The sequence below is a fragment of the Opisthocomus hoazin genome, chromosome 17 (assembly GCF_030867145.1).
Source record: "Opisthocomus hoazin isolate bOpiHoa1 chromosome 17, bOpiHoa1.hap1, whole genome shotgun sequence".
Lineage (NCBI taxonomy): Eukaryota > Metazoa > Chordata > Aves > Opisthocomiformes > Opisthocomidae > Opisthocomus > Opisthocomus hoazin.
In genome coordinates this window covers 6,898,086-6,925,390 of record NC_134430.1, presented here as the reverse complement: position 1 = coordinate 6,925,390, position 27,305 = coordinate 6,898,086, and the positions used below count along the sequence as shown (strand labels likewise).

The window sequence follows — 27,305 nt, the reverse complement described above, 5'->3', positions numbered from 1 at the left end:
ACTCCACACGAACCCCACCTATTCTTCCCGAGGAAATGCACTCTGCCAGCCCTGTGAACAAGACCCAGAATGATCAGTTCCTGAAGCACAGAGACTGTGAGAAAAACACGACAGTCCCCAGCAGACACAGACAGCTCCCTAGGGAATCGCTGAAGCCCAGTAAAATGAGAGAGATGGGACTTACAGCGAAGGGGCTATCAGGACATCCAGACAGCAAAGGTCAGAACCGGCTCTGCACATCGACACTAATAATCTTTCAACACCAGGGAAATGAAAAGCCTGTAAGCTACGGGTTATCCTCTCGCAGCGGAGCAGGGTTTGGATTGTATTGCTCACACCATAAATCACCATGTCAGCTGCCCCAGCCATTCCCACTCACCAGAGTGTAACTGGGTACAAGTGCCAGGCACTTTCGTGATGGTCGGCCAATTAGCCAAAGAACGACAAGGAAGGGAAAAAAAATCAAATAACTCTTGGTGCCTTTTTCCGGAATAACAATCCACACATTTGCATAGCGCAGCTCAGCGTGCGTCTGCATTTCAGATCACACCTCTGGGTGCATCAAAAGCGTTATTAACTTCCATCGAGGATGATTAAGGAGCTTAAATCGTTAGCGCTCATTTACTCAGACTTAATGCATTTTTAAAGCTGCCTCATTTTCCGCTGATGTGCTGGTGCTAACCAGCGGCGAGAAGCACTTGGGAGGGATGGAACACCCAAGGGGTCAGCCCCGGGTCCAGGCCCTGGCCATCCTCCCCGCAGAAGCTCTGCGTTGGGTTGGGTTGGGGAAGCCAGCTCGCTCCGCGCTCACGCCGGGATTTGACTCGCGTCACGTGCCGCCCGAGAACAACCCCTGCGCTCCCCACTCGCTTTCCTCTGCGAGTGATAAGGAGGAAATCCGTCCCAGACAGCCAGCCAGCCAGCCAGACAGCTCACCCCGGCCACATGGCGCGGCCAGCCAAAGCCCCCAGCTCTCCAGACCTTAATTAGAGGTGGCCGCTAATTGAGAGCGGAGCTGCAGTCGATGCCCCGCGCAGGGACCCAGGCTGCCTGGCAGCGGAGCAAGAGCAACAACCCCTCGGTGTTTCAGCAGCCCGGCAACCAGTAGTAACTCCAGGTTACTCACTGCAACGACCTGACAACCAGTAGTAACTCCAGGTTACTCACTGCAGTGACCTCACCAGCGAGACGTGCCCGGCTGGTACAAGCGTTTGTAATTACGCCTCGGCGGCTGCTCTTCCCTCTCAGCACTGACACAAGAAAATTAAATACTATATATATATATATATATATATATTAAAGCATCCCCCCCCCCCCCAGCAGCGGAGCTCGGTTACCTGCAGCCGCCCCCCGCGCTGCAGCCGCGGCTCTGCCATGGCTCTGCCCGCTGGAGGCGAGGGACCCCGGGGCTCCAGGGGGATCTTCTGCCGGGCTGCAACAGAAAAGCTGAGTTTAAAGCTCCTTATTTGGGCAGTGATGTCAGGGGAAGTCGTTGGGCCGGCGCCGCCCCCTCTTTCCATTCACTCCGCTCGGTTTCCTGTCGTCGGGCGGGCGCTGCGGCTGCGAGTGCGGGGAAGGGGACGGGGATCCTTCGGCCGCTGCGGGGGGTGCAGAGCCCCGCGGCCCATGACCGGGGGGGGGGGCGAGACTCATCCGGGCTGGAGCGCGGGAGCGGGTGGGAGATGGGGGTGGGGGGTGTCTGCCTCCCCTCGCCAGCGTTTGCCATCACAAAAGCGGCTTCTCGCCTGCGGGAGCCGGGGCGGGGCGGGGGGGGGGGCTGCCCCGGGGCTGGCGGGGGGAAGGAGGCGGGAGGGAGCGCGCTGCCAGCGCGGTTCGCCCGCCCCGCCGCCTCCCTCCCCCACATCCTCCTCCTCGTCCCCTCCCCATCTGTCCCGGCTCCCTCCCCTCGCTGATCCAACCCCCCCCTCCCCCCGGCGCATCGCGGGGGGATCCCGCGCCTGCCCGGCGGCAGGACCGGAGAGCGGGGAGGGGGGTGCCGTCCCGGAGCATCCCCCCGCGGCCGCAGGAAGGACCGGCGGGGCTGCAGCCGGGGACAGCCCGCTCCCGACGGGCTCTCCAGGGGAGGGGGGCTCCGAGCTGGCCCGCCGCGGACCCCCGGGGCAGGCGGGGAGCTTCCCGCAGCGCTGCGCACCGCCACGGCCACGGGGGGAGCGGGGACCCGCACCCGGCTCAGCGCGCCCAGAGCAGCCCCGAAGCGCACCCAGCCCTTTTTTTTTTTTAATTGTCTTTTTCGTTGTCGTGGTCTTTTTTCAGCTGTGGTTTTTTTCCTCCTTTTTTATTTTCTTTTTTCTCCTTTTTTTTTTGTTTTTCTTCTTTTTTCCCATTTTTGGTTTTTTTTCTCCTTTTTTGTTTTTTTTTTCTTTATTCTCCTTTTTTTTTTTTCTTTTTTTACCTTTTAGGTTTTTTTCTCAGTTTTTGTTTTTTCTTTTTTCTCCGTTTTTGTTATTCTTTTTTTTTTCAAGCCGGACTGAGCAGGGGGACCGTGGCGATGGAAGAGACTGGATACGGCAAGGCATCCACTTTCTTCATCAAATTGGGCTTGAGTACTCAGATGTACACATAATAAATGAAATATAGCTCACAGCAGCATGGACAGAAGCACAAGGTCCCCTGATGAGAAGCAAAAGCAGTGTTTCATTTACTCCATGCCACAGTGCAGAAAAATCTGTTCTATCTCAGTTCTTGTGTAAGCACCTCCAATTCCAGCAGCAGCCTCGTGATGGGGATGATTTTACTGGACCAGGCAGACAGGTTATCTCCTCCTGACACATCTACGATCTTCCTTCCTTTCCTGGCACACGGGGATGAACTGAGAACTGGCTTTGAGAAGCATTTATTAAGATATTACCTTCCAATCTGAAAGGGCGAGGGCACCCAGTGTGCCTGTGAGAGGCTTCGGCACCTCTGCTGTGATGAACTCTCTCTCCTTGGAAAACACAGCCCCGGGAGCTCATCAAAATAGTAGCAAGGTGCTAACGTTGCTTTTAAAGTGCACCACACAGTACCAAGCATGGGTATATTTAAGATTTTCACTATAAAAAAAAGCTATAGATTTTTTTGTTTGTTTGTTTTTAACCAGCATCCTTGACTCTGCTCATCACAGCAAACACCCAGACCCTGTCTGCCCAGTTATGGAGGCTGATCTCTGTGCTCCACCGCCCAGAAAGGTCAAGGTGTTTTTCCTCTGAACAGCACAAACACGACCATTCAAGGCAATCAGCACAAAGGTGTTGGCCCAGCGGCGGTGGCTTTTCTTCGGTGGAAGAGTGTGGTTTTGCTTAAATGGGAGAATGAAGGGCCAGCTTCCCCTGAGGCTCCCCTTCCCACGGCGGGGTCAGGAACACGCAGGGTGAAGTTCAGGCCACAGTGGTCAGTTTTGTGGAAATCCTTTGTTAGAAACCAGCATTTAGTCCGGAAAAGGACTGTCCTCGGGTCAAGGATGGTTAAAGCAACCACATCTCACCCCTCGTTTAAAGGTCAGACTCCTTTCCCCCCCTCGATGTTCAAACGGGCTTCGTTGCCTCCCCATCCCTCACCCACCCCTGTTCACCTCAGCGCGGCCCAGGGTGTGCAAAAATTACCTGCTGCCTGAAAAGGCCTCTTTGAAACTGCTCCTACCTCTTTTTTTCTTTTTTTTTTTTTCTGATCTTTATTAGTTTTTCCACCATCCCTGCTGCTGCGCAGGAGTTCCCGGCGCCGTGCTCCTCCTTGGAGCACCCTCCTGAGCTCTGCCCGCTTCCAGCTGGTCCCTACCTCATCCCTCTCTTCCCTGCTGCTAAAACGCAGTAACAGAAGGCGAAGGCACAGTCAGGACTCTCAGCTTTTCCATATCTGTGACTGCAAGATCTGCCGTTAGAGCAGCCGAGCGGAAAGGGAGGTTCTCCCGCAAGAACCCTTCCGCTACAGCCTGGGAATTGTGGGTTTATGTTCCTTCTCCCACTGAGCTGCCGTGCAACCATCAACAAGTCACCTCACCTTTTGTGTCAAAGCCTTCCCATCTGGGGAAACTGTCTGGGGGCTTAGAAACGCTGTTGTGTGTTTTGCTTCTCTTTTCAAAGCCCCTATGCCCAAGTATGAGCAATCGAGCCTCTGACTGAAGACGGGACAGGGAATACAGTTCTCACGTCATCCTCTCCCTAGGGAAAGCTGGAGCAGCGGAAACATTTTTCAGCCATATTTAACAACCTTTTTACAACCCGAACTGTAAATCCCTAGAAGTGAAACGAGATCTTCAGGAGTTTTCAGCTCAGCCAGCGCCACCGACAAGCCCTGAGCCCCCCCGCCGCTTTTGGAAATCCCACCAGGCACCTTTCCCGAGGCGTGTTCATTGTGAACAGCCCGACCCCAGAAGCCCACGTCCCTTTCCAGCCACCCCAGCAGCAGCCAGGAGCTGAACGCCCGCGAAACGGCAGCGCCCGTTCGGCTGCCTGGGACCCTCAGTCCCCCCAGCTCTCCTGGGTCCGGGACTTCAGGCACCGCAGGAGCTCTGCCTCTCACTTTTCCACATCTGCAAAATGGGAATAGCAGCGTTCCTTAACTCAGAAGGTCCCTGCGCTCGTGAAACACTTCAAAAGCCTGCGGGAGAATCTTCAACTCTCCAAAAAAATCACTGCAAAGTTTCATTATTATTCCAACGCTCACATTAAAGACACATGTCCTGGTAAGTCGCAGGCATGAGGAATCATTATGCTAATTTTAGACCGAGCATCTGCGCAATGTTAAATCTGAAACTTTGTCTCGGAGAAATAATTTAAATTATTTTTCTTCAGAATTGACATTTGTCAAACAATATGTTGCGAACAGAAATCGCGGCCAACTATGAGTAATCCGAGCGAGCACACGCACTCTGCCGTGGCGACAAGCGCTCGGGGAGAGCGGCTGCTGCATTTTGGCATGGCAGGAATTCATGAGGAAAATCGCCAGGCTGACGTGCTTCCTGCCTCAGCGCCGTCCCTGCCAGCTTCTGCCAGTGGCACAGACCCTCGCCTAGAGGCTGTGCGTTCTCCAACCGCCTGTGCCCCTTCCTCCTACCTTCACTCCGCAGCCAGGGATTACAGAATCACAGAATCACAGAATGTTCAGGGTTGGAAGGGACCTCTGTGGGTCATCCAGCCCAACCCCCTGCCCAAGCAGGGTCACCCAGAGCAGGCTGCACAGCACCGTGTCCAGGCGGGGCTGGAATATCTCCAGAGAAGGAGACTCCACAGCCTCCCTGGGCAGCCTGGGCCAGGGCTCCGGCACCCTCAGAGGGAAGAAGTTCTTCCTCGGGTTCAGCTGGAGCTTCCTCTGCTTCAGTTTGTGCCCGTTGCCCCTTGTCCTGTCGCTGGGCACCACTGCAAAGAGTTTGGCCCCATCTTCCTGACACCCACCCTGCAGATATTTAGAAGCATTTATTAGGTCCCCTCTCAGCCTTCTCTTCTACAGGCTGAGCAAGCCCAGCTCCCTCAGCCTTTCCTCATAGGAGAGCCTACCCAGCCTGCCAGCTCCCTGCCTGCCTCCTGCGTCCTGCTCGGCATCTCCCAGGGCAGTGGGAAACCTGGGACCTCTCCCTCCAGCCACGCATGTACCTATAGGGACCAAATGGCCTTAAGCAATGCTTGTTGCACCGCCTGAGGAAAGTCTATGCACATCTTCAAGCACCATCTTACCCTGTATTTGTTTTTTTGCACAAGCACCTGAGCAGCTCCCCACTCGTCTAAAGCAGTTTTGCAAAGTACCCGGGGGCAGGAGGCAGCATCCTCAGAGCATCCTCAGAGTTATCAGCCTGGGCACGCTCCGCTGCCAGCCCCATTTGCGCTGGGAGAAGGGCCTCTGCTACCTCCCAGCACGTCTTTCCCTTTCCCTTCTGTTTCTCTGTACAACCTTCCTATTAATTTTAGCCCAGTCGTTTCCAGCGTGCCTGTGGAGCCCTGGGGATCCGCAGGCAGCTTCTAAGGGTTTTGTGAGTTGTAACTAAGAAAAGCAAGCCCAGTGCCTGGAAGTTTAAATTTGCTATGCAAATGACTGCACCCCAGTGTAAAAATGTAAGATTTACAAATCAAAAAAAAAGGTTGGAAACCACTGACATAGACCAATATACAGTAAATATCCCTATAACCACATCAACACACGTGAAACAGGGTATTACAGAGCAGGTCCACATCTAGCAGAATGGGTGTCTATACATAACAAGTGTCAATTTTAAAATTAAATAAGCATTTTTACCATATATTTTGAATTACACTGTATACACAGGAGTCATCTTCCCCCCAAAATAGCGCAAAAAGAAAAGTTCCATTTTTCTTTTAAGAAGTTAGATGGTCACAAATTGCCATCGTGATGTCTACTGGATACCGTCCTTTGAATTACACCTAGTAAAGCTCCCAAGTCCCATCAGAAATTTCTCATCTCAGATATCCTAAAAGCCTGTTTGTAAAATCAGCCACCAGTCCCTGAGCCACCTCCTTCTCGGCAGTACCATGTGTATGCAGTCCACAAGCATTTGTCTCCGTTTTAGACACAAGGTGCCATAGAAATAGCCATCAAAACTCAGTCATGCTGCCTAAAACCCGTTTCTCCCTCATTTTGACCCTGACAACACTTTTCAAGGAATCATTGTCATTTCTAAGTGTGAAATTATCAACTGTCCCATGTAAATACCCTGTTTACATTCGTTTTACCTTAAACACGAAGGTGTTTATGGCGAAGGGTGCCCTCCCCATGCATTCCCAAGCAGGGAGAGCTCCATGCCCACAGCCCGAGGCCTGCAGGAGCCGGGCAGTAACACCCTCACGCAGTGACCAGCAGTGAGCTGGGGCTTCCAGGCACCACATAGGAAACCAAGCAAAAGAAATGAATAACTTACGAAAGTATAAATAAAATACTCAAAGGGCGGGGAAGGCAATAGAGAAACAAAAACAGCGCACACCCTGGAGAAAGGCTGTGCGTAAAAGGAAACACAGGGCTTGACCTTCCACCAGTGTCCATCCCTTGACTTCCAGTTTACTCCATTGCAAGCGAGAACTGAGTAACACCCAAAACTTCTCTGCTCCATCGTCCCACAACACATACCTCACAGTCAGGTCACATCAAACCATCGACCACCAGCAGCAGAGAGCAGACCAGCCAAGGCTGCCTGACCCGGGCGTCTGTGCCTTTCGGGTACAACAGCGTGGTAATCCCCGAGCTGCGTGGGTGAGGAAAGTGAAGCCAGTGCCGCACGGGCTGTTGGAGCTCATGGGAAGCACGCGCTTTGCTGGGCGAGCCACGTTATCTGAATGCTGTGCTCAGGAAGCACAACGGGCTTTGAGATTTCAGATGAGCTCTCCTCCCCCTCTACTCTGCCCTGGTGAGGCCCCATCTGCAGTGCTGTGTCCAGTGCTGGACTCCCCAGTTCAAGAAAGATGAGGAGCTACTGGAGAGAGGCCAGTGGAGGGCTACGAGGATGAGGAGGGGACTGGAGCATCTCTGCTACGAGGAGAGGCTGAGGGAGCTGGGCTTGTTCAGCCTGGAGAAGAGAAGGCTGAGAGGGGACCTTAGAAATGCCTCTAAATATCTGCAGGGTGGGGGTCAGGAGGACGGGGCCAGACTCTTTCCAGTGGTGCCCAGCGACAGGACAAGGGGCAACGGGCACAAACTGAAGCAGAGGAAGCTGCAGCTGAACCCGAGGAAGAACTTCTTCCCTCTGAGGGTGCCGGAGCCCTGGCCCAGGCTGCCCAGGGAGGCTGTGGAGTCTCCTTCTCTGGAGATATTCCAGCCCCGCCTGGCCGCGGTGCTGTGCAGCCTGCTCTGGGTGACCCTGCTTGGGCAGGGGGTTGGGCTGGGTGACCCACAGAGGTGCCTTCCAGCCCCTGCCATGCTGGGATGCTGTGATTCAGTGATTTGCCCATTCATTCCAATGGAGTAGCTCTGAGGTTGAATTTGCCCCCAGATACTCAGTGATGTTTAAATAGGACAATTTATGCTGCACATGGCCTTGGAGTCGCCCAGGAAGAAGGAAAATAGCGACACAACAAGAAACATTGAATAATACATGCTCATTAGAGAAAAACTAGATTAATCCTGAAATGCAGCCTTAAATGGGGCTACACCATGAGGCAGAAGAGTACAAGGCCTGGATGGAGATGGACAATGATAGCTCTTATTTTCTTATAGAGACAAAACACCTACGCGTTCCCTAAACCTACCTCCTCTGCTAGGATCTAAGGATAAACAAACAGCTCTTGATACCGTTCTTCCAAAGCCAGTGTACTGAGCAGCAGCCAGAAACGCTTCTAACTTTTAAGGCAGTAACATCAGCAGTGTGTGTTTGGAGTTCAGCTCCACCAACACCCATGTACCATGAAGCCAGGTAATAACGCATCAGGAAATCTTCTTGGAAGAGTTACTTCCCATAATGAGAGCTCTACCAGAAGCTTCTGCTGCTCTTTGCATTAATTGCATTACCTCCTTTCTGCTTCTCGCTAAAGCAACTTGCAACATTTTGTCAGCTCGTATTCTCTCTTTCAAGTCAGAATTAGCCATAGAAAACCAAAATAGTTTTATTAGTGGACTGTGTCCTTTTAATAAACTTCAATAATAAAACATCATAAGTTTTGCATCTGTGGCTAAACGCAACAGGACCGAGGGGGGGAGTGGGGTGGGGGGTGCATTTGGCCACTGACAGGCAACATCTTTTGATGGAAGCTCAAGGGAGAGCAGGCAGCAGCCTAACAACACCGAAAAAGGAAAAAAAAAAAAAGCATCATTCAGGCAACAAACATAACTTAACAGTTAAAGGTCCGTTGAGTTTTTTTGCATTTGTAAAGCAGGGATTTCAGCTCTTTGATGTGGAGGAAAATGCAGGCAGCACAGCTTCTCCAGCTTCCCAGCATTTGTTCTGTCAGCATAGCAATACACATCCACTGAGCAGCAACAAAGCACTGGCACACAACTGGTTTCTGCAGCAAGCTTGGCTTTGTACGAAGCAACCTCACAACACAGTAACAGGGTCTGAAATACTTTGTGCAAAGTTAAAATTCAGTAAAATCTTGAACACAGACTACACTAGGAAAAATATAACGAAGCAAAATTATGAATAACTGCTGTACCTGATCAACGCTCTCACCTACGTCACATCGGCTACTCAACACCACATCTCTGAAGCAGGGCTGTGAGGAGACCTTTGGGACCTTATCAATGCCAATAAATATCTGGAGGGGGGGTCAGGAGGACGGGGCCAGACTCTTTGCAGTGGTGCCCAGCGACAGGACAAGGGGCAACGGGCACAAACTGAAGCAGAGGAAGCTCCAGCTGAACCCGAGGAAGAACTTCTTCCCTCTGAGGGTGACGGAGCCCTGGCCCAGGCTGCCCAGGGAGGCTGTGGAGTCTCCTTCTCTGGAGATATTCCAGCCCCACCTGGACGCGGTGCTGTGCAGCCTGCTCTGGGTGACCCTGCTTGGGCAGGGGGTTGGGCTGGGTGACCCACAGAGGTCCCTTCCAACCCCATCCATCCTGTGGTTCTGTGATTCTGTGAGACAAATCTCTTCTTTACAGCGGCCACATGTCCACCAGTGGCTGAAACAAACGGGCAGGGGCAGCAGCGATGGCAGCAGGTCTCGCTGCCCACTTGCCACCGCTTGTTAAAAAGGTGGCAGCTGCTTGGTAGTTCGAACGCTGGGGACTTCAAGGCTCCCTGGCAGCCTTGCCTCTTCGTTTGGCATCTCTGTGTGCTGCTGCGTAGCACAAAGTGAGCCTTTGAAATACAGAGAAACGGCGGGCTGGGGGCTTTAACCCTGCACACCTTTTCCCAATCTGCTATTCTTGGCAGCACAGGCCTCTAAGCTATTGCTAATAAAAATATACTAATGTCTGTCTTCTGCAGCATGCTTCCTGGCTGGAATTTATCTCACCCAACTTCAGATTTCTACAAAATAAATACCTCCACACCTCCTTTTATGGAGGAAGTCCTAGAGTTGATTCACTTCACTGCAAGATACACATCTAAATAGTAGGTGAATCAGGCCCTGGAACATTTTTTTCTCTCTACCGGCTGCGCAGGCAGAGCGGATCACTTCTCAACTGGAAAGAGATGAGAGGAGTCCCGACCGAGCTGCTTGCACTGCCCCGAAACTCCGGCAGCGTGATCTCAAAAGGATGTGTGTGTGAGTGCATGAGTGTGCACTATTTTACACTCCAAACCACTCACAATGTCACCTGACTACCCTCACTGTGGTCATTACGTATTAGTCATACATTAAGTGGTGTATCATTCACTAACGAACGCCATGCCAAAAAAAAAAAAGCAGTTTAGACAAGGAAATTCATCAAAAAGACCCTTCCAAATCAGTAACTTAGAACATACAAGCTTCGGAAACTGAGACTTCAGGTCACATACAAAAATAAATTAGAATAAACACATGTGAAATGAAGGTATTGAAAAAAACTCTCACACTTTGAACCACAGCATTGCAGGAAATGGTAAGATCACCCCTGCAGCGTTTGTGGTTCCAGAACCTGAGCTGCCACTCTTGGTCAAACAAAGGTCTACTCGCTCCTGAATCCCTTCTCCAGGGGTGGCCAGAGGGTACGAGGCTGTACAGTCACACCGCACCCAAGAAGATGGAGCAAGGAAAGGGAAGGACAGGTCTCTCCACCGGTTGATCAGACTTCATCACTGTCACGGTGCAAACCCAGAACTGCAAACAGTTTGCACAAACAGGGGAAAACGGCTGCAGAGTGCTTGGGCCACTTGGAGGCCTGCTTGCAGCCAGTAATTAATTGATGTGTCCCCACACGGCCCCAACTTTCTGCAACAACCAAGATCACATCTGTGTACGTGGCTACATCCCAACTGGGGCGGGAGCGTTTTCAGGTGAAGTTCAACCTCCAGTAAGCCCCTTGGAGCAGTGCATGGGTTACGCTGGCATCCAGGGATGGATCCGACCCATCTGTGGACAGCCGCTCCTCCCCGCGCAGCGCCGGGGACTGGGCAGGACGTTTCTAATTTGGACAAGAGCTGGCGAACATCCTTCCAAACTTAGTTCTGACAGCTTGAAAGTAAACAGTCCACAGGCAAGATCCCAGATCTCTTATCAACTGTTTATTGGGGACTTTTTAGGCTGGCTGTCCTGTAAGCAACATGACCACACATCTTGTTAAGGACTAAGGAAGTTTTCGTAACCACCAGGACAGCCCCTGATAAATTTACTATGCATGAGAAGAGATTTTTCTCCAATTTGTACTTTTTCTGCTGTCCTATATTCTCTGTCCTCAATTCAGGGTCACGCAAGCACCTGAACGAGTATGAATCAGCCACGGAGATGATTTGGGGATTTATTCCTGAAAAAGACAATAGGGCAGCTGTCTAGGAAATGAGAATGCCGATTTCTGGGAATCCAGAGAAGGGCACTGAAACTCTGGAAAACCAAAACGCAGCCTCCAGCCTGGGGACTGCCTGGGCTCCCGACCGAGCAGCACAGATGGGACCTGCAAGCCCCCATCCCCGGGCAAAGGAATGGCTGAACGCAGACGCTGCTCTGCCCTCAGCGTCTCCAGCGCAGAGCAGATTCCGTGAGACGAAGATGGGGAAAGTTCACACAGGTTTGTACCTGTGGTAGGGATGCCGGCGAACAGGTTTTCTTTGCGTGAGCGCATGCACAGATGTCTTATTTCAGACATTTGTCTCCTCTGCCCCAGCACGCAATGAAGCTCCTTCACATTTTTTCATGTGAAAAATGAAATCGGGAGGAAGAGCCTCTCGCTTGGCTTGAGTTAATTTGCTGTTTAAAGTGTTCAGCTACATTGAGGAAAGCTCAGATGAGACACGATTTTCTCCACCCAGGTGAGCATCCTAATAACCTGGCGGGTTTGGGGTGGATCATAACCCTCCTCGCATCAGGAACCAGATCTATCTTACGTAAACAATTATTCATTGGAAAAAAAAAATCAGCTGGGGTTTTCCATGTATCAAAACAACCAGGAAGAACAAAGGTATCCCACACGTGACACCCAGATAAGCCTGACCCTGCCGGGGACTTCCCGGGAGCCTCTGCCACAGGTTTCTTTCCAGATCTGAGAAAATCACAGTCAGAGCTGGGCTATTCCTGCACGAAGTTTCTGTTTGTGTGAGTCCCACTTTTCCTGCTCTCCAGTGCCCAGGAGAACACAGCCGTGTTTCTCTTCCATGCCTGCAAACGCGTGTTGTCGAAGCCTGGGGCAGGCAAACCACACTGCTCCTCACCCTCGCAGCACACAGTGTCCTCTCCTACATTTTCTCTGTGTAAGAATGCGAACTTTCAAAACTGCATTTATTTTTTAAAATAAGTCTTCTTTAACAACTACTTTGAGTTCATACTTCAGTGTAGCGTATACCCAGTGCCAAGGGTATAACATTAGCCAACAGGTTATCTTTGGTTATTTTATTGAGCAGAGAAATTCAACACTCTGCAGTCCTCTCTCTCTGCCTCCAGGTTGCATCTCCTGTCACATGGGGTAAGAAGGACAAATCTTGATGCTCTCTTTTAGTTTAGACTTTTTTTGTGTGTGAAGTGGAAAGCGAGAAAAGCACTTTCTGCATCTGAGCCCCAGTGCTCCAGGCAAAATCAGAGCCAGTCTTGGCCCATACAGCGGCTGGGTGAGAATTCGACCATTTGCTGTTACACCAGCTTTTGTGAACTTCGCGCTTGTGCATCCTTGCATATTCTACTTATTTTGGAGGATGAAGCTTTTAAAACACGTCTGCTCACCCTTGTTAAGTTTCCCATTAGAACTCCCCAAAACAGCCTTATGCAATGTGAAAAAGCTGCTCCAGTCCCCTTCTGCAGCCTCTGAGAGATCCCAACCAAGGAAAAAGATCACAAAGCCTAAATGTAAAATCAATGCTTCGAACACAGGGGGTCTGGAGAAGAAATATGGAGAGGCAGCACTGCCTGAAAAAGCATGTTTGAGCCCTCAAGTGCATATGGTGGCCAAATAAAAGGGTACATTTCTCTGAGTGCATTTCTGAAACGCTTGATGATTTATTTCTAGATGCAGAGAGACAGGGCAGGCACACAGTGAATTTCAAGGGAGGAAAGGGTGTTGTAAATCAGGTTGTCATTTTTCCTATCTTCTAAAAAGAATCCCAGAGAGGTTAATTTAAACAGTGAGGTATGCTTCCCACTCTCTCAATTTTCTTCTCTCCCTCCCGGTCATACAGCAGGAGTTGTGTTATTTCTTACCTCCAATGCAGGAGCACAGAAAAGGACTTCTGCTGGAGATCAGCCAATGCTCTGTGCTGGGTATCAGCAGAAGACGGAGCAAATCTTTGCACTTTCGGTGATGTCCAGATGTTTTTGCATCTGCTTTGGCATCTTTGACTGGCTTTGCCATCTGATGTAGTGTGGACATTCAGGAAAGCAATCCAGACATGCGATGCTCCAAGCTGCTTCGCCTTACAGGTGCCTGAACTTAACTAAAAGTCATGTAGCACCTGGGTGCTGGCATTCAGGCACCCCCAAACACTCAGAAATGCCCCAGACTTTGGAGCTGGACACTTTGCTCATAACTAATCCATGTCTTGAGCCAAAGGGAGGACATCTGCTCGAACACCACCCACTAGGCACGAGCAGCCCCCAAATTCAGCATGAAGCACAAAAGCTGTTCTCTGATACAGATAGGAGAGGTGCTGTGTGAGAACTGCTGATGGGCAGTCACCTCCTTCCCAGAATAAGTTTTATGATGTTATCTCAGACCGGAGGTTTGCTGTTCCCCTTAGACACCCGTTCCTGCTCCCCTCACCTCCCACAAGGAAAGGTGGGAGACATCACCGTTTGGTGGAGACTGCCATGCAAGGTTGTGCCAGAACACGACCATGACCATCTTGGCCACTTTTGTGGGCTGTATCAGGTTATGCAATAAAAATCTCACCTGTACATCCACAAAGGAGAACAGAATGTCCATGACAGGTGGGGAAACCAAGCAACGCCCTGCCCAGCTACTCCCAGGCCCATCTCAGGAGCCATCAGCCCATCCCAGGCCCATCTCCATGAACCCAGAGGAGCACAGGGCACAATGGCAGGTGGAGACCCAAATTATGGGCTCAGAGGAAGGGACATGATGCCTGGCTCCTCCCAGGGCTGTCCCAGGATAGCCACAGCCCCAGGCTACAGTTGTGAAACCCACTGAGATGAGTCAACTGGAGCTCCTGTGGTTCTGAGGCGGTGTGGGACACACAGGATGCAGGGCAAGGGCATTTGGGGATTGCACAAGACTTACAACAGGATGTTTGGGGAAGGAACCACAGCTGGGGAAGGGAGGGATCAAGATGGTTTTGGGAGGAGCATATGTGGTAAAACAGAGGGATAAGGAGATGTATAAACAGTATAAACAGTTGGTCAGTACTCTTGTCCAGCCATGCCCTGTGCATAATGAGTGCAGTCTGTCCTATCTTCTATTAAACTTCATTTTTAACTATTTTCCTGGGTGTGGGACTCTATTCTGCGTGCCCGTGTGTATGGGGTTTGGGTGCAGCATCTGGACTGGGACCAGGGTCAGTGTGTGATCACTAGCAAACACCAAGCCAGGCTAGTTGACAAGTAGGTGAAGGTCCTGGGAGCCAGTCTCTCTACAGGTGAGACCACAGGAAAAAACAACTGTCAGGGGGACTGGGGTGTCCTGGCCAGCTGCTGGAGAGGGTTGTGCGTGGAGAGGCTGGTGTGTCCGTGGGTCAGTACCAGCAAATGGAGTTGCTGCAGCTGAGGCTGCAGTGCTGAACAGGACTGTTGTCAACTGCAACACCTAAGCATTGGGGTTTCTTTGGTACAGTGTGCTTTTAGAATGGCAAAACAGTTTTGGTACCTCTGGGTCACGCATTACAACCAATAGCTCGGAGAGAGTGACTTAAAAATTGGTTCCTTGGTTGTCCATCCAGGAGATCCGAAACAACAACCTCCTCCAGAAAGCTGTATTCTGCCACCAGCTGAGCAGTGCTAAGCTTCCTTCCTTGACTCTGCTTAGACTTTTAAAAGACTAGCTTGGAAATTTTTCTTTTATATATATTATTTTACAGCTTCAATTCAGCAGAGAAAGCTCTTAAAATTTTCCTTCAAGGGCTTAAATCTAAGTAATTACAGGCTACAGTCCCGCAGTATATGCTGGCTGGTAGAGCTCTCTTCACTGCCAGAAAACCAGGTCAATTATAAGCAATGAACCACATTACCAGGAGAGAAAGCTGGTTTGAATTCTGGTCAATTAGTGCTAAAACTGTCTTGGAAGAGAAAGGTAAATTGAGCCAGCAGAGCTATGCAGTGAGACCTACATATCTCAGCACCAAGCACAGGCAGCAAAGGCTTAATTTCTGAGATGGCAGAAATTAATGATGTTCTGGCATAAAATCAACTTCAAACCTGCAGGGTAACGTTAGTGAGGTTCCCATCCTGCCTCTTCTCATCTTCAACTTAGGGTCTCGATTAAAAAAACATGCCTACTTCAGGACGGTGCCGAAACACATAATTAACTTTAAGGATGTTCTTACATACTTTCCCAGACCAAGGCTCGTGACAAAGTGTAAAGAGTTGCAGTGTGTAAGGGCTTGCTGGAGTCCTGCCATTCCCACGACTGCCACAGCCAGAGAGGAAGAGGAGGAGGAGCAAGCATGAAGTAGGCTTCCTCGGGTGCTCCTTGCAGAGGGCTGGCTCTCAAATCGCCCGGAGACTTGAGCCCAGTAGGCTTGAGTCAGAGGGTCTGTGGGAATCCTCCACCACCACTCCCATTTTGAGCACGGATTACTGGAAGTAACACCAGCTTCAAGGAAAAGCTTGGAAAGAGATCATCAGCTTGAAAACTATTTTCTCCAGCTGGTAAACCTTCACATCATCTTCCAGGGGCCACACTGGTAGGAAGGGAGAGCCAGGCACCTCCCAGGGCTCTGTTCACTACTGCTCGTGCAGGGCCCATAAAGGCGAATTGCCCGTTCAGGGTTTATCGCCCAGGGCAGCAGGAACCAGTGGGACGCAGCAGCATCACCCAGAGAGATGACAGAGAGCAGGAATCAAGGAGGCTGTTCCCAGGACATGGAGGGAAAACAGCAGACAGAAAAATGAGACTTTACTGTCCCAGCTCACCTCTAGCAAGCTGGGGAGGGGCTGTAGCTTCAGCACCCCTCATTCCCTGTCCCATGTCACAGCACAAGAAGCAGACACACAGAGCCTGGCTCTCAAGAGGCTATGCACAAGTGACAGGGTCACTGGACTATTGTTTTTAATCCCTGACATAATTCTGTGTGCCCAAGTATAAGGGGAACATCCTTCATAGGCACATTAACACAGCATGGTTGAGGTGGGAAGGGACTTCTGGAGATCGTGTGGTCCAACCCTCTGCTTAAGCAGGGCCACCTAAAGCAGGCTGCCCAGGACTGTTATCTGACATTGTGGCTTCCTCGTCCCAAAGCTTGGTGGCACTGGTCAAGTCTGAGCATCACGAAGTGCCTGGCACGGACAGGGAGAATCTGGTCCTAGGCACCCCCCTCTGTGCTGTGACACGCGTCGCACTGTGTTCACCATGGGAGTGCCACCATGCCCTCCCCAACCTTCATCCTGCCACTGCTGGAGCCAGGAGGGGCTGGCATGGGCCAGACCAAGGAAGGTTTGAGATCAGAGGCAAGAAGCACATGTAGGGTCCACCAGGCTGTCCCACAAACCACCACCACCATGTAACAAGGTGCTGCCGTGGCTTTACGTTCCAGTAAGTGCCTGCAGGCAGAGAAGCGGGCAGTGTGGCCAGGCTCTGCCTGCAGCGTCACTGCGTCACGCCTCTGCCTCCCCTCGAAACCAAGATCCTCTGCTCACGTAGCGCAGGACGGGACCCAGCCATGCACAACCTCATCAAGCAGAAAATGTTAATGCCCACCAGATCATGAACTGGCATGACAGAAACCATCAGCAGGTCACTGCACATCACCCCACAGATTTACAGTGGCACAGAGCTGAATAAGAAAGGAACCAAGGAGTAAAGCTCTGCCTGGACACAAAGTGTCCCACACAGGACACCCATGTAGTTAGACAAGGTTCATCCCATTTTCCTTCTCCGTGCATTTTGCTTGGGTTAACTCTAGCACAAAATGGGGTTTATGAAAGCCCAGGAACACTCTGAGGTATCTGGCAGCCAGTTTTATTGGCCCGCTTGCTCCTCCAGCTTTTCTTAAAAAGCTCAAAAGCAAAAAAACTTCAGCTCAGACACGCAGCAATCCCCCGAGCCCCACGTTCGGCTGTTTACAGGGAAACCGCTACAAAAACACCCTGTCTCGCTGGAAGACCTGACACTTTTTTTTCGCTCTGCTAAATGGTAAGGATGACCTTGAATGGCACAAGCACTCTCCGCAGGGCCTCAGCTGACCCGCTGCTTATCTGAGCAGCTCCCTGACACCGGTCAGAGCTGCAGGACCTGCCTGTGGACCTCCCAGCTCGGCAGACATCTCCCCTGGTCATAGGCTCCAGCGCTTCAAAGTCAGGTGCAAATCAGAAGATAACAGCGAGCATAAAAGGAAAATAAAAAGGCTTCCTCGCTAGGCAGCCAGTGTTTGACTCTCATGTGTGAGACTATTTGTTAAGCAGCCTTGCTTTTTTCTACCTTTCACAGAACAGATCCGTGCCTAGTTTTATTAATAATAGACACATCTGTCTCTTTTTTAAATGTTATTAAGTTCCACTCAAAGATTTTCCCTGGCAATGAATTCCAGGGCTTAATTATGCACTGCGTTAACAGGCTTAGTATTTTTAAATGTAATATTTAATCTCGTTAGAGGCCACATGCTCTTGCATTTTCAGAGCAGGTTAAAGAACAAGACCAGCATATCCTGTACACCTTTACAGTATGTTTACTCCATTTATCGAATTTCTGTGTACTGGATACACAGCCAGCACTATACATCTTCAAAGCGAGTCACCCTTTCTACATGTTGCACTGATTTACAGAAATCCTTCACATCCATCTTAATTAAATGCCAACCAAACCGAAAGCGGCTGTTGTTCCACACTCATCTCAGTAACGTTCCCTGCATGGTTTGGGGAAAATATGAGTTTATGCGCTGCCATTCTTCAGACGAATACTTCATGTTGGCTGTCATGCTGCCGCAGCCAGCAGACAACCAAACGCTGCTGCTTCCAGATCACCGGGGTATGAACCCCGCCGTCACACCAGCACTGCCCATCCCGAATTGCTTTCAGACAAGTTCTCCCCATAGCGTGAGCCGGGGTCATACACATGCAGCTGGTTTTACACTTGCAAAAGGACAGCTGCACGCAGGGCGAGGTTTCATCTCCACCTCTCCCCCATGCTGGAACACCCAAACTTTCTCAGCAGCTTCCCCATCCCTGCGATACGACAACCGGATCTAATACTGACAGAGATTGAATATGCGCACAGATTTCCGATTCACTTTTCCAGATGACACTTGCCAACTTTACCTGTACACAGCCGGGTCCATACTAGCCTCTTGTTTTTGATATTCCCACTCTAGAGATTGTATTATTGTTTTCTGTACTCAGAACAAATAAGAAAATTAACCTATCCACCTCAACGCTGGAACATGCTATTTACTCATCTACTTAATTTTGCTTCTGTGGTATTATAATAATAATAAGAGAAGAAATAAGTAAACAACCAAGAAAAAATAAAGGCATTTTGTTTATCTGTGTAAAGATGAAATTGAACTGGTATGCATCGCTCTTAAAAATCAAGATTCTTTTTGAGTTTAAAAGTTACTTCATCTTCCAGGATTAAAGGCGTAACTATGGTCACATGGGATTAAAGCAAATCCAAAACATTAAAATATGATAACCACCTCCTGGTCTGTGAGAAGATCTATTATTTTCATAGAAACAACATAAGAAATGAGACTAAGAAAATGATCTTATAATTGCTCCTATGGCTACAGAATAGAGCATAAGTCTTAAATAGCACTGAAGAAAACAACGCATACTGGAGATCTATCTTGTTAAAAGTAGAAGGCTTCAACAGCTGAGAGCTCCCATGTCATGAACATTAACAGCAGCATATCATCTTCCACGTTGGGATTTCACGGCATAATTCCCACATCAGCTGAACGCACACACCTGATGCGTCACAGAATCACAGAATCACTGAGGATGGAAAAGACCTCTAAGTCGTGTGGAGGCAAATCCGTCATCCGCACGCTTCTCTTCACAGCAGTGTTGTTCACATTGCCTGAAGATGACCCATTACTCACAGACAATTTTGAAAGCTGTGGTGCTTCATTTCTTCAAGACTCAAATGCTGAACTGCATTAAAAACTTCTGTGCCAATCCTCAGCCTCTCTTAGGCCAAACTGTCCCAGTCCCCCCGTGAATCTTCTTTGAAAGCCCGTATGTCAGCAATGCATGTATGTGAGGAGACCTTTCCTTCCGAATCTGAGGGCATAGGGACGTTCCTCTGCATATTTTTAGTCACTGCATTTCTAAAATTTTCAAAAAATAATGAAGCCCTTGAGCAAGCGCAAATTGTCCTGGTACAAAATCCATGTATAGACTGAGAATTGTCTTATTAAAACACACATGGAACCATTTTGCAGAACATCTTTGAAAAAAAATCCAACAGAGAAACAATGTATCACAAAATATAATGTATTCAAGAGCATGCTATGGATAAAGTGGAATGGCTGTGCTGTGGTTATTTTTTCAAACACGCGAATGTATTTAAATGATTATGGATGAAAGACAATAAAATATGAAGAATGACATTTGAAAAAGAAGCTCGCCTTTCTCTGTTGGCACTGCTTGTGGCTCCTTTGAACAGGACTGCTTTTGTTCTGTTTGGATACACACCTTCTGGAGCATAACAACACTTCTCTATGAAATAAATGTTTCAACTTGAATCTTCTAAACACCTTTCATTTGAAAACTGGAACATATCAATTCCCCAATGTTAGCCCAGTAAAACCTGAAAGACTTTCAGATGAACAAGATAGGGTAAAAGTTTCACCACAGAGTCACACACAAATGTACAGCTAAACCTATGGGCTTGTTCTTCTCTGTGACGGATCTTTGCAGGAAAACAGAGAGCTGATCTTCGACAGATTGGACTCGGGGACACTTCACTGGCTGAGGGCCACAAACACTGTGATTGAAAACACTAACATGTATTTTGGGTTTACTCTGTTTAACTGCTCAAGATGCTTTGCCACTACATCATTGGTTTAGTGCTGTAGTCAGGACCAGGCCAAATACAAGACAACCCTTTCTGCCCCTTCCCAGCAATACAAGTACCCAAATGCCGGAATCTGGGATCTCGGAGATGCCCACTGTGAAGTCCGAGCAGGACATGCAGCTAGAAAGATAGCCCACACAATCTGATCAATTTTGAAGGTCAGAATCCTTTGGAATCTTTCTGAATCAGTATTCATTTTAACCTGAAAGCCCCTGGGACAACTTTGTACGCCAGCTTCCCAAGCAGCTCAGTGGAGTATAGCAGAGCATCTTAGGAAAGTTTCTAAAAATAGTCCCTCTGGTTACCACAGCAAAGTACCCAGACATCATGGAAATATTTTAGAAGAAACAGAACCTGGACTTCACTTTTTTCTACCCCATCTCCCATGACTATAACCTACTATGGTATGTTACAGGTACAGATAATTAACATTCAAACTTCTCTCCGTACTGAGCTTCATCCATCTCTTACACCCACTTTGAACTTCATTTGCTCACAGCTGCCCGGTGTTTCAGTTCAGTCAAACAGGTCTTTTCGTAACTCTGAATGTAAAAACCATCAACAACTTTCTTATTTCAGATCTGCGAACAAATCTCAGAGCCCCGGCACTCTCCTGGAGACCGAGACCGAGACAACTGACATTAGTAGCTGCACTCTACTTTTTACAGAACTCCTCAGCCCTGGGATCTTGGTAAGCCTTGCTAATACCAAATAAGCATCTGGATTCCCCCGTGAAAAAGGCATTACTTATTATCAGAGCAGGATTAGTAGCCAGTGAGCAATTTCTGAGGGGTGGCAGAAGAATGATGAGTGGCTGGACCAGGCTTTCAACTCCCAAATATGGTGAAGAGAACTTCAGCATCTTTGCTTGCTGTTCAACTACAGCTCAAAAACAAAGGCATGCACATTTTTTGACAATTTCTGCTTCCCCAGAGATGAACACTGCTCTCTCTGCAGAACCAGCCTCAGCCATGATGGAGAGCTGCTGCTTTGGCATCTTCACCAGGACTTAGCAGTACTGGGGGACAAGCAGCAACAATGAGCCAACTCCAGGGGCCACGTCCCAAAAGCACATGCACTTGTTTTGGATATGCTACACTCTTCAGCTCATGTCAAGCGAAAGCCATCAGAATCAAGATGACTCCAGGTGAGCACTGAATCTGTTCTTGCAGCTCCTGGAGTCAACAGAGTGATCAGCAAGGCTGGGGACGGGAGGCACAGACTTCTTCAGACAAAGCCCACGCAGAGGTGCAGGTCAGAGCTGCCATGCCAAGTTGGATGAGATCCTGGACCACCTCCCGCCTCCCTGTGGGAAGGTGAGCTTTACCCACCTACTTATTTTCATTGCAGTGGTCCACTAACACTTCCCCAGTGAGAACTGAACGGTGATTGCTAATGCCAATGCCCTACAGACTCAAAGTGGCAGGAGCTGCCAATCCGCTCTTAAAAACCTGCCTTCTGGGCAAAACTGTGTAGGAAGGTGCATGGGAGGAATTCACCAGGATTAAGCTCAAAGCAACACTCCAAAGGCGACAAAACTTAACCCCAGAAACTGTTACAGCAAAATTTTCAGTGCTTACTTACTTAGCCTTCACACAGAATTAAAGGCAGTCCAGTAAAAACACAGCCTTATCCTGGTAAGAAATCATCCACACGTTTTAATGTGCCACCTGCACATACTGCGCAAATCTACAAGGCCCTAAATATAAACAGACAGCCCTTTCCTGGCTGTTAAAACGAACACTACCTCAGCTTGTTCTCCCAGCAAGCCAAAATTATAGCTGCTCGGAGATCAGAAACTTTTTAGGGCGGGACACTTTCCCCCCCCTGCCTTCATTTCACAGTGTTTGTAGTTTTATGAATAAGGCATTCATTGTGCCCGAACCTCAAAGATCTGCACCTTGGAGGGAGAGCTAAAATTAGTACGAAGTATATTCCTGAAACTGTCACAAGAAAAGATGGCTCGTGTGGGATGCTGGAGGTTCGGCAGGCAAAGCAACGTCCCTGGAAAGGCTGGGTCCTGCACTGCACCTCTTGCTGGAGAACCAATGCTTTCACGTACACACACACACACACTTGTTTACCTGTCCGAAAGGCTTTGTTATTCCTGCAAAGTCCGGCAGTGTGAAGTTGTTCCAGCGCATACATGCCTGACCAGACAGCTTCTGGGAGCAGAGCAAGCATCCAGACACAGCTATGTGAGCAATGGCTCTCTTCAATTTCCATTCCAGAAGACCCCAAATCATTTTAAAGGCAGTAAATATGGAGCTGACATCCCTTATTACGAAATAACAGGCAGGTCTGGATGGAGCATGACACGTTTATCAGCACAGGATCAGGGGAAAAGCACAAGAAACCTCTGCTTCACTCCAGGTGATGCTAGGGAGTACATAGCCAGCGGTGCCCGGCTTCTGACCTGCTGCAGGACAGAGGGACAGAGCACCTAGCATGTAAAAATCCAGAGCAACTCGATAAGGAGAGTAAAGCCACCCTGATCACCCTGACTGGAGTGAAACTGGGTGTACATGTGTCTATATATATGTACGTATGCATCTATCTATATACAGCCTGAGCATGCCCTCAGTACCGCGCAAGCGAGGGGCATGACGGCAGCAGCGCTGGCAGGCAGCACGTGTGGCACAGACCCCTCCTTTCCCTTCCCAACCTTTGCTTACATTTCATCTAGCCTACTCCGATTCCAAGGTTTAATAAAATTTAATCCCAGCATGTCTTGAATTAATTAATCAGATCTCGTTCCAAGCCACCGTGCCAATTTCTGCAATTACCCTGTTGCTCACAGCAGAGCCAGCGCCCGGCTGCAGCCGTCCCCCGAGCAGCACAGCCACAGACCAGCCGGGGGCTTGGGAGCCGAGTCCCGACACCGCAAAGGGTTCATTTCAAAGCACTTCGATTTTTTGGCCTCCATTATTTCCCCACTAGAAAAACTCCTGCAGGTATGAGCAATCACATCGTGAGGTGACATTATATCATCTCATGGGTAATGTGCTCGCTCTACTCACAGCCCTCAGCAACAGAGCGGGAGTCCCGGACCTGCAAATTCAGTTTTTACTCATCAGAATTGATGACTTGAGACTAATGGGCTACTTGGTATCATCCAGTCCATCCAGCTCCAACCACAGATTTTTTGCCCCCCCCTTCTGCTTCTGAGCTTGCTTCCTTCTTCAAATCATTCTCAGGAAAGGGTTTTTTTATTCCTTGATTCAAAAAAACCACAAGACTGTTTTTTTTCACCAAGAACAAGCTGTGGGAATTCAGGAGAAATGGGGATATTTTGACAGGACAGCAGCATTGTTCCCTGTACTGATCCTCCCTGATAGATGATCTCCAACAAGGGTGACACCTCACTGGACACCCCATGGAGCATCCTCCAAGAGCAACAGTTACACCGTCCTCCCAAATTCTTTCAAAGTTCTCTCTGCTCATCTTCCCTGCCAGCTAAGAGCGGAGCAACCGCGGGTGCTCAGTGGCCACCGTGATGAGCGCAGCAGAACCGAACAGACGCGGCTCGCAGAGCAGGGGCTATTTCCCACCGCATCGTTGTCTGCTCTGCACCGTTTCCATGCAGTGTAATTAATTCTGATCTCAGAAGAGTCCGATCAGCTCTGTCTGCTGCAGGGCGCTGGGCAGGGACCCTGATGCAGTGCAGTTGTTTACAAACATGTGAAAGCGTATTTAAAACCCGTTGTTTCTCGCTCCAGCTGCCCAAGTAGTTTCTACTCAGCTCCTGGACTCGTACCAAAAAAAAAAATGACAGATTGCCAAAAAGGACAGAGACGGAGGGGTGGATGGAGGGAGGGAGGGAGGGAAAGTGGCTAGACAGCACAGCAGATGAATATATTACCCCGCTGCCTCTGGGAGCCGAGGTCAGAAGCCGGACCAGGCTGAAGAAACACATTGCAAGAAACACTTGGATATTAAAGGTCAGCGAGATAATGAGCTATAACTGCAGCCGAGCAAGAAGTATTTGCTGATGGAGCCGGCTCTGAGGTCTCACTGGAGAATGGCTACCTGCTGCTCCCAGGGTGCAAAATCTGTCCCCTCCAATTAGCGCTCACTGATGAGACACGAGACCTGGCGATGTCGCGGCGGGGCGGCGGTGGCTGCTCTCCGGGAAGATGTGCTCTTCCCCCGGCCGCAATCACGTCATTTCCAGGCCAACGGCTTCTCCCCAAGAAAAGGCTGTGGCTTCTGCAGGGGCAGCCCCACCGCCTCCCCCAGCCTGTCCCCATCCCCAGCATCTTCCCTGCTCTTCTGCTCTGTGAACCCGGCTGCAGACAGCGGCAAGCTGCCGCGAGACGTGCATCCCTACGGATAAAGCCGTACGCTCTAAAGCAGGGAGCAGACAAACCCCTTTTTCACTCAGGGACTGTGTTCATCTGTCTCCTACCAGCCAAGCGACTCCCAGTCCTTAAAATCCACCCAACACAGGCGCCAGACCCTGGGTTTTGCCTCTGCAACGTGCTGGAGGCCAGTGTCAATACCCAGCAGCGCAGCACCTTCTTCTGGAGGGGTCTCCAAGAGCTCGATGAACAGTATTTTATTTCCACAAATTGCCCCAAAGTTTGATGATGAACAGTATTTTATTTCCACAAATTTCCCAAAAGCTGGGCAAGCAACATCCCTAAGGAAGGTAAAACTTCATCAGTAAACGAGCGGCATCCTGAAGTCGCAAGAGGAAAAAGGCAGAGCTGCAGGGGACAGGGACAGCAGGCAGGAGACGATGGGATTTGGGTACCTGCTGGTCATGTCGCTCAGCTACAACGGGAAAGACCCAACAGAGGCTTCTGTTTCTAAATATTTTATATTAGGCAGCTGCTAGATAAAGAGCCAGAAGGAAAATCACGGCAGCAGTAGAGGCGACCACCACCCTAGCACTGCAACCCACATCGACTGGCTTCAGATAATTACAGCAAGCCCTTGTAAGCAAGAACAGGCTGCTCTGGCTGGGCAGCTATGAGCAAAAACAGCAACACACTGTAAGCAGAAATAAAATAAAAAACCAAGACCAGCAGTCTGGATCAGTCCTTGCCCCTCAAAACATCTTTTTAAATTCTCAGTCACTGTGTGTCTGCTCTAGACAATGCAAACCTCCACGACCAGGTCGCCTCAGAGGGGCATCAAACCTGCAGAAACCCTGGCAGACAGGGAGCTCCCCATCACAACATCAGGCAGCATGGGCTCGGGTTTAAGCCCCGCAGCACCGCAGCCACGGGCGCTGTGGATCCCGACACTTCCCAGAGCGCTGGGACAGGCACCGAAGCGATGGCTGAGGCTCTTACCTGTGGACAAGCTGCTACAGGTTCATCTCTCTGATGCTTCAAGGAGACTCAGGTGTTCATACGGTGACCTGGGAAAGGGAGCCTGGGGTAGAAAACAGGAGACCTTAATGTAATGAAGCAGTATTAACTGTACGCCATTTATACCACAGGCACAGTCACATCCTCTCCCTTTGTGTAAGCAGGTCAGGTATTTTTCTGCTTCCTTCCATCGAGACATTAGGGCTTTTCCTTATTTGCCCTTTCAGTCCGTATCTGCAATCCCTTCTGCCACCGTTTTGGCCTAATCTTGGAGACATTTTTCTCTCTGCTCTCCTCTTCTCACATGGGACCTGGACATGAGAGCAAATAACTTCTGAAGGGTACTATTGCAGAGATTTTTCTTTACATATGAAATTATTCATTTCCAGATGTACAAAGACAAGGCACAGGAGACTGGCTGGTGACAGGCTTTCTAGTTCTCCTAGACAACCGGCTGAACACGAGCCAGCAGTGTGCCCAGGTGGCCAAGAAGGCCAACGGCATCCTGGATCAGCAATAGTGTGGCCAGCAGGAGTAGGGAGGGGATCTTGCCCCTGTGCTTGGCACTGGTGAGGCCACAGCTCGAGTGCTGTGCTCAGTTCTGGGCCCCTCACTACAAGAAGGACATGGAGGGGCTGGAGCATGTCCAGAGAAGGGCAACGAGGCTGGTGAAGGGTCTGGAGAACAAGTCTGATGAGGAGCGGCTGAGGGAGCTGGGGCTGTTCAGTCTGAAGAAGAGGAGGCTGAGGGGGGACCTTATTGCTCTCTACAGCTCCCTGAAAGGAGAGTGCAGTGAGGTGGGGGTTGGTCTCTTCTCCCAAGTAACCGGGACAAGAGGCAATGTCCTCAAGTTGCATCAGAGGAGATTTAGATTGGACATTAGGAAAAATTTCTTTACTGAAAGAATGATCAAGCATTGGACCAGGCTGCCAAGGGCAGTGGTGGAGAACCCCTGGAGGGGTTCAAAAAACGTGTAGATGTGGTATTTCGAAATATGGTTTAGTAGGCATGGTGGTGTTGGGTTGACAGTTGGACTTGATGATCTTAGAGGTCTTTTCCAACCTATGATTCTGTGATTCTAAAACCAGACCCTGCATGCAAACTGGACGCAATCCTGACTACTTCAAAGATAGAAAATAAACATGAGCACCGCCCCGGGCTGCCTGCATGCCACCAGCCCTGGCCCTGCCACTGTCTGCAACAGGGTGAGATGCTCTGGGGGACCGATCATTCACTTCCAACCTCAGGACCGGTGGGGCTAAGCCGTAACAGAAAACTAAAAAATCACAGCAAGTTACGGCAAGATACCCAGGAAAGAAACGATTCAAAAGGCTGAGAATGGCTTAAAGAAGATCTAAAGGGCTAAATTATCCACAACACATCTGGATGCAGGAAAGGCAGTGCTAATGGAAGGGCCTGCAGCCCAAGGGCAGTGGCCCCGTGCGCGGGGACAGCTGCAGCAGTGACCGCAGGCAGCATCCCCGCCGTGGTGTGGAGCATCTTCAGTGGCCAACGGTGGCCAGGCACCTGAGCTAGAGCAAGAGGAGCAACTGCAGCTCTGCCCTTGCGTGACTCCTTTCAGCTGGACATTTCTGGTCACTTTATAGCCAGCCGTTAATTCTCATAATCTCAGACAAGCGAGCCATTAGCCCCATTTCACTGGTGTGAAAACTGAGGCAGGGAGGGCTGCATTGACACCGGTGCGGAGCCCACGTGGTTTCCATGACCTGCCCTCAGCACCACACTTCTTCCAGGTCCTTCAGATACGCCCACCCACGGTTACTCTTATTGTCTCTTTAAATTCGT

At 49.9% G+C, this 27,305-nt stretch overlaps 1 protein-coding gene across 6 annotated transcripts in view; it reads right to left on the bottom strand.

Annotated features, from left to right (window-relative positions):
• HIVEP3 (HIVEP zinc finger 3) overlaps positions 1-27,305 on the bottom strand; it is a 279,427-nt gene that overhangs the window by 118,915 nt on the left and 133,207 nt on the right. For 3 of the 6 annotated variants that reach the window (XM_075437832.1, XM_075437838.1, XM_075437837.1), the window contains exons 2-3: positions 25,482-25,563; positions 1,338-1,432 (exon numbers count right to left, since the gene is read on the bottom strand). The exons of 1 other annotated variant lie outside the window; for it this stretch is intronic. The gene's annotated coding sequence lies outside the window, so the exon portion shown is untranslated. The remainder of the gene's footprint in view (positions 1-1,337; positions 1,433-25,481; positions 25,564-27,305) is intronic. 2 more of the 6 variants (XM_075437834.1, XM_075437836.1) reach the window with 1 other exon arrangement.